This window comes from Athene cunicularia (assembly GCF_003259725.1).
Source record: "Athene cunicularia isolate RWA chromosome 27 unlocalized genomic scaffold, athCun1 chr27_part1, whole genome shotgun sequence".
Lineage (NCBI taxonomy): Eukaryota > Metazoa > Chordata > Aves > Strigiformes > Strigidae > Athene > Athene cunicularia.
Window position 1 is genome coordinate 1,682,371 of NW_020799138.1, and position 7,767 is coordinate 1,690,137.

Sequence of the window (7,767 nt, forward strand, 5' to 3'; positions counted from 1 at the left end):
CTTCCCTCCCCGACAGCATCAGCCTCGCAGCAAAGGCCCAGCCTGGTGGGAAACACCCACCCGTGCTGCCTCTGCTTGCTTTTTCCACCAAGAAATTCTCCGCACCACAGTCTGGCTGGGGGGGGGAAACACACCAGCGAGACCCTGGGTGCCCTTTGCTGTTGCAGAGACCCAGGCGGGTGCCACCTCCCCCAAAAGATCCCACTGCCAGGTCTGGGTGGGAAGGCACAGCCCGACAAGCGCAGAGTTTAATTATAGACATTGATTCTCCTTGTTGTCACGCATCGATCCCAGCCGGGGCGCACGGCGGCTGCCTCTGTGCCCCAGGGACACGCCTGGCACGCACGAACACGCGTGAGCCATGTCCCGCGGCGTGGAGCGTGGCCCGGGGCTGCAGGGCCCGTCCCTTCGCAGCCGGGGGTTTGTGCCTGGGGTGGGGGGACAAGGCCAGGCTGGCCGTGGTCCGTCGGGGTCAGCGGTAACGGGTGTCCCCGGGGTGCTGTGTGCATGGATGAGTCCGTTGAGGCTGTTAAGGTTTTATTTCCAAGCGTTTTGGGGAGGAATGAGGGGGGCTGAAGGCTGGGGGGGGTGTTTTGGAGGGGCTCGAGGGTGCAGCGGAGTGGGGTTTGAACTGAGCGTTGGGAAGCTGCGGGGTGGAAAAGGAGAGGAGGGAGGGTGCTGTGCCGCGGTCCCCACTCCTGGGGGGAGTCACTTCTCCCCCATTTTGCTTTGCCCCCGGTGCGGGGGTAGCGATCTTGGTGCTGGGGCAGCATCCCTGCCTTGCTACCACTTGCAGTTGGTGAAGCACAAACGGCCACTTGCTCCAGCCCCGCAGCTCTCGGCTTGGAGGTGCTGGACCTGCAGCAAAGCGGCGTGACGGGTGCTGGCACCCGCAGTCCTGGGGGGCTGCGCCCGGGAAGGGGCAGCGCTGGCGCGGGGCTGGTGGGGAGCTGCGAGAAGGACAGAGACTCCCTTTTGTGCCAGCTCTGTGGCCGTGAAGTTCTTCTATGGCCGGCGCTTTGCTCAGTTGGCTCTTTTCCAGCAGCCATGGTCAAGTTTTGTAGCTATTATTATTATTATTATTATTATTATTATTATTATTATTATTATTATTATTATTATTAAAACACCTCTAGGTGGGGGAGGTGAGAGATGCCTGGCCTGAGGTCCTCAGGGTGGAGTGCGGAGGCTGCTTGGCCAAGCTTTGCAGAATTATTGGATTCAAAAGGCAGCGAGCGACCCCGTTAACATCACCCGGGGAGGGCTGGAGCCGGCGAGCGGGTCTCACCCCCCATCTCCAGCCGCCGCAGCAACGCGCGTGGGTCTGGGGAGGCCCCAGCTCATCACCGCCAGGCTCTTCAGCTTGAAAGGGGAGAGAGGGTGTGCTGTCACCCATCAGCTGTGCTTGCTCCCATCAAAGCTCCTCATTAACCCCCCTCCTGGCTGTGCCAGGCTGCAGGTGCACCGCGGCTCAAAGAGGCACTCGGCAAAGGAGCTTAAATGCTCGTTAAAAAATTACTGATTTGCTCCTCGCCGCCCAATGGGGATAATAAAACTTTGCCGTCAGCTGTTTTTATTTTTTCCCTCCCCCTGCATGGTTTCCACTTTCAGAATAAATGTAAATGATTTTTATTTTTTTTTTTTAAAATTCATCTTCAACAGAATGACTGATGGAGAGGGCTGAGTGGGGGTGGGAGGAAGAGGAAGGAGGGTGACAAACATTTATGGTTTGTTTGATTTTTTTTTCCCCCCTGTGCTGAAATGTTCTGATTGCAAAGGGAGGAGGGCGAAGGAAGATGATGCATTTGGGATTCTAGTACAGCTAATAGCTCCAAGCTGGGAAATGTGGCATCTGCCTTTCAGCCCCAAACTGGGAACCAGCGTTCCAGCCTAACTGGGAATGGAGACTCAACGAGCAGCTTCTCCTCCCGTCCCACCCCCGCAGCCCCTTGCTCGGGTCACCCCACAGTGTCTCAGCGCTCAGACCTCGACAAGGAGCATCTGAAAAAGGACGGGCCGAGGGTGGAGGCCAGGGCCACTCCTCGCCCGCAGGCTCTTCCCTGCCCTCTGCTCCGGCCGAGCCTCCCAACGGCCGCCTCGTCTGGCGGTGTCGGGTCTCCTCCACCTCGAGTTTATGGATTTCAATTACAGCCTGTTAAAAGTGCCCGTGTTTCAGGAGCTGCCCAGACTTACGGCTCCTGTCCTTCAAGCCAGCCCAGGCATCCTCCTGCCCTTCCCTGAGCTGCAGCTCTTGCTCCGGGGCTGTGGGTCCCCCCTCACCCGGCTCTCGCTGCCCCACGAGCTCTCACCCCCCTCGCTGCAGCCACGACGATGGGAAACAGCGTTTGGCTCCTGATCTGCCAGAATTTCCCCCCGATCTCCCCTTTCCCAAAGTGCCCAGTGTTCTCCCTGTGAGCACCCTGGGATTATGCTCACCAAAACCTTACGGTCAGTGGCTCTTATTAATTGGCTTAATTACCTATGGGAAGCAGGGATAGCCAGTGGGGAAGGGTAACTCCCAGCCCAGTAGCTTGACTCCCAGGGAGATGGATTTGAAAAGCGGTTGTGACATCTGGTCTGGGTTTTTGTGGTTTTTCTGTTTCGTGGGATATTTGGAGCTGAAATGGGACCAAGTGCCGAGCGACGGAGGCTCGGGTCCTGTCCCCGGCTGAGCTGGGAGGGAGCTAGCAGCTCACCGTGGCGGGGATGGAGTGCTGGGGTGGGATTTTGGGGGGATGCATCGCCCAGCGTAGGATCCCCTGACCCTTTACAAGCCCTGTGGTGCAGGCAGGGGAGGAGGGACGGAAAGGGATGAAGGCAGGGAGGTGAATCCGGAAAGGGCTGCGCGGGGACCAGGCCTGGGGGCTGCCGTGCTGGGTGCCGGCACAGCCAGGGCGCCCTGGGCTCGATCTCTTGCTCTGACAGGGATCTCCAGGCATGGAACCACAGGCCATGCACATTTCTAAAGCGCTGGCGTGTTTCAGTAGCCAAATTCCTACAGAACTGGTGTGCCTGAAGCACACACATCTTGCAAACCTGCAGTCAGCCTCATGGCGCTGCCTTGCCCATCTCCTGCTCTGCCTGGAAGCTCCTCAGTGACCCCGCGTGCACCAGCACCCCGATATTTTTTGGGTACCTGGAGACAAGGCTGCCTTGGAGAGAAATCCCTGCTCCAACTGCCCAACATCTGGGCTTGGCGACCCCTCTCCAGGCCTTCCCAAGGGCCTCGAGTCGTGCTGCTCTTCCCGAGCATCCCCTCGCCCGCTGGCGGCTCTGCTGGCTGGGGCCGGGGCTCGCGATCCCATCCATCTGTCAGCGGCTCGGAGGCGGCTGGGCCGAGCTGAGTGGCACAGTAATAGGGTGTGAAACAACCACCTGCCAGTTGACTTTCCTTCTGCGGCTGCCGTGGCGCTTGGCAAGGGCAGAGCTGGGGATGAATAAACTCTCCGCTCCCATGTTATTTGGAGGGATGCTGTCATGGTACTCAGGGTTTTTATTTGGCTCAGTGGTTTTATGTTAATGAAGCAGCTCTCTCGCGCTCCGAAAAGAGAAAGGAAAAAAGTGTCACTTTGGATCTTCATGCATGGAAAAATACAGCACCTCCCTCCCGCAATTAGAGTTGGATCTCTGGGAAAGCGCGTGGGGAGGCGGGCAGGGCTGGAGACACGGGTGTCTGCCTCTGCCGAGGCAGCCGTTGGCTGAGCCCACCGCGGCCACCTCCAGCCCCGCTTTGGCCCGCACGGGCCTTTTTCTGGCCTTAACGTCCCCTTCACAGTGACCCCCGAGACCCACCCCGGGGGGAAGCCCAAAGAGCCCGTGTGTCCTCCTCTTCCCACATCAGATGGATGAGACCGACTGCGGGAGGCTGTGATGCTTTCAGGAGAGGGGAGGGCAGGGGGGGGTTGGGTGACACAACCTCCTCCTGGGTGCTGCAGGGCTGGGTTTGATCATTTTTCCTTTCCAGATCATTTTTTCCCCTTGGAGCAGCTCCGGTAGGGAGGGACCCCCAGGGCCTGGCAGCCCTGGGGACCAGCAGCCCTCAGCTGCGACGGGGTGGGGTGGGGGGACAGGGGGGAGAACAGGGCTCTGGGGGTCACATCCCAACAGCCCCACTGTCCCCAAAAAAGCAGCAGAGCAGAGGCAGCGCCTGCCTGCTCGGCCGTGCAACAGGCAGCCCCGGCGCTGCCTGTGGGCTGCAGAATCTGTCTCATTTCGGGAGGATTAATGATTCCAGCATAATTTGAAAAACATTATATGGCTCATTAAAAACACATTGCCCAGACCAAACACAGAGTAGTTGCGTGTTTCCAGCCCTGCCAGCTCACCCTCCCCGTGCCAGCCCGTGGCATTGCCCTCTGCCTGCTGGGCTGCAGGGGATGATGGTGAGGCCAAAGGCTGTGCTTGCCACGGGTGGAGTGTGCCTGGCCGGGCGCGTGCGGGGCGGCCGTCTGCCTTTTCTGCCTCCTCCAGCTGTTTCTGGGAGCTCTCGGGGGTAGCCAGCTAGCTTGGGCACGGTGTCCCCTTGGGATATTTTGGTGGTGCCGAGGTGTGGGTGTGATTTGGGGAAAAGACGTCAGCGCGCAGCTGTTCGGAGCATCCTCTGCCCTCGCTTCCCCTCCGTGGCACAGGGACCTGCCAAGCTCTGGGTGAGTGTGGGAGGCTCCCAGGGAGCCCTTGTCCCCCCAAAAGGGACCCCATTTCCAGGGCTCAGTGGGACGGAGGGGACTGGCAGGGTCTCCTTCCCCCCATACCTGCTCCGTTTCTCCCTCCTCCCTTCCCGCACGCCTCCTCCTTTCTCTCGCCTTCGCTTCTTCCTTTCAACTCTCTCTGTGGTGGGGGGAATCAAAGAGGAGAGCAGTTTGGGATTTTTCAGTCCTTCCTCATCTGCTGCGCTGCATGGAAAAGCGAAGCCTCTAAAGGACGCTCAAGGACACTGAGACGGCGCCTTCCCCACGCCTTTCCCTGCCCTCCTCCTCCTCCTCCTCCTCTGCAGAAAGTCATGCCCTGCTCCTGCCCGTGCCACGGCTGAGGTTTGCCTGGGCTCCATCCGTGCCTCTGTTTTGTTCCCTCGTGTGAGCTGCCCAGGCTCAGCGGTGTGAAGCAGCATCTTCTCCATGCCTGAGGTGTCCGCGGGGCCAGGTGGCCACCAGAGCTCTCGGCCAGGGACCTGTGCTGCTCCCTCAAAGCTCACACGAGGGTGGAAAAGCAAATCAGGGCCCCTGGAGCCAGCACAGGCGGGTGGCTGGGGGCAGGATGGCTTCGGGGTGGGCGCTGCTGGGGTCTCCATCCCCAGGATGTGGCAGGACCTTGAGCAAATTGCTCGGTCACCTCACGACTCGGTATCTCAGCCAAAACAACTCCGGGGGGGTTGTGGTCCTCCACAGATAATAATTAACTCTTGTCAGCTGTCAGTCCCGGCTCCTCTTAAAAGCAATTCTGTTATCTCCCATCCACACGTGGGGAGGCCAAGGTGCTCCTAGGGCAAGTCCTTGGCCCAAGGTCACAATAGGGTGAAGCAGAGCCCGAAATCAGGAGCCAGGACCTGCTGCCAGGGTCTTGGCTTGGGAGGCTCGGCAGCGGGCCAGCGCTGCTGGCTGGAAACACCCCCAGCCTTTTCCTCCCCCCACCACCCAGAAAATCCTGAGGATGAGATTGGAGAGCTTGGTCTTTCTCCATGGAAAATGTCGTGTAAGAGGGAGCCAGGTTTGTTCCCCTCCTTTTTCTGATTTCCACTAGAAAAGCTGTATTTTGTCACTCGGGTCAGCTGGGGAGAGGAAGGATGTTCTTGCAGGTACCTTTGGGAGTGGGAGCGTCGCCCCTTGCGCCAGGTTGTCCCCTGCCTCCGGGCTCTGCTGCCCGTGTCTGGGCAGGCTGGCAGGGCTGGCTGGGGTCCCTGGGTCCCCCCGGGCACCCACGACCGAGCACCTTGCCCTCGCTGTGGGCTGCCGGGTGCCCCAGCCACCACCAGCAGCAAATTTGCTCCAGAGTCTTTCCTGCCATATTACAAAACATGGCATAAATAATTAAACCTGAACTGCAATTATCAAAACAAATGAGTAAAGCACATTTAGGAAGGATTTTCCACTTTTATTTCGTGTTTCTTGTTTCCCATTACGCCTTTAAGATTATTTACTCACTCTGGGCATGAAATCCATTCTGGAACCACCAGCCTTTGAATCCACACCCTGATCCGCAGGGATGCGCGTGGCCCCGGCGGGGGGAGGAGGAGCTGCACGTAGCAACCAAAATCCCCCTGCTTGGGTCTGAGGGTGAAAAACTCGCCCCCCAAAAAAGGGACAATGGGGCTTGGCTGAGCCCCAGGCTGCCCTGGAGCAACCCCGAGCGTGGCGTGGCAGAGCTTCAGCAGCATTTGTAGTGTTGTTGAGTCCTTTGGTGCTATTTATTGGGGCTGAAGCCATGCAGGGGTTAGAAAGGGCATTCACCCCCCTGCTACCCTCCTCCTCCTCCTTGCTGGGCAGGGGGCGCCCCACAGAGCACCCCCTGAGGAGCCTGGTCTCACCCCAGGGCTGAACCCAGAGAGCGAGCGATGGAAGAACTGGCACCCGAGCAAGGACACGCTGGGCAGAGCTGGACTTGGCGCTCGGGGCCAGATGTCCTGTGGCCGCGGGTGTGATGGATGAGCCGAGCTGCCTCCCGGCGCCGGGTGCAGCTTTGCCCGCTCGCCGGCAAAGAAAGAGATCCTTGTGGGTGCCGAGGTCTTGCTGGCTCGGCTGTCCCCTGCCTGCCCCTGCCCTTGTCACCCCACTCCTCCAGGCACAGGAGCTTGCACTGAGGAGGAGAAAACCGCCTCATGTCCCTAAAAACAGATGCTCAAACCGGGTCTGGGCTGTTTTTCTGGGAGTCAGGCACTCCCCGGGCTCAGCTGCCTGCAGGCAGGATGCTCCAGGGGTCCAGACCCACGGGGCAGAGGATGGGGGGGCCCTGCGCAGCACCTCTCCCCTCCCCATACTCCTCCATCTCAAGTTTTGCCATCGTGTTTGCTCACAGGGAGCCCGTCGGGTTCAAGCCCCGCAGAGCCGGGGTCGGGAAGGTGTTTTTTTTGGTGCTGGGATTTTGGAGCCGATGCTGGGAGTGGGCAGGTCGCCAGGACAGGCTGTGCTGCTGCACATGTCAGGGCACGACGAGGCTGTGCGGCCTCACGTATGATAGAAAGGTCCAATCTGGGTATTTGCCAGAAAAAAACCACCACAAGAAGCCCATCTACTGATTCTTCCCTTGCTCTTCCATGCCCGTGACTCCTCTGCCCAACACGCCTGGGCTGGAGGCTGAGCCGGGCAGGTCCCCTCGGCGAGACTCCGCGGCAGCTGCCGAATGGAGCGTTTTGGGGTTTGTCTGCGGCCTGTGCGGGGATGTTTGCCTCCCTACACCTGGGAGAAAACCCCCCCCCGTGCACAGGAGGGGGCCGTGTCCAGCACTGTGGGTGTGGGGTAGAAGGGGGCTGCTGCTCTCGTGCCCCCACGGCGGGGCACAGCCTGGCTCCCCATCGCTCTCCGCGCTGTGTTTCGTTCTCAGACGCTTTCTGCTGCTGCTCTTTTGTTTCAGATTTATTATGTCTTTGCTTGCTCTGATTTATTTGTTTATTCCCCTCCATCCCCGGCAAACTTTCCCGCCTGGATCGCGTTCATTCATGAATCTCCTCCTTTCCTGTCCCTAACCAGGGCTCGATCGAATTGCAGGAGGGAAGAAGCCAGGACTCTGTTCCCTTTGTTTAAAGTCTCCAGGTCAGTACCGGGGCTGGGGGCCAGC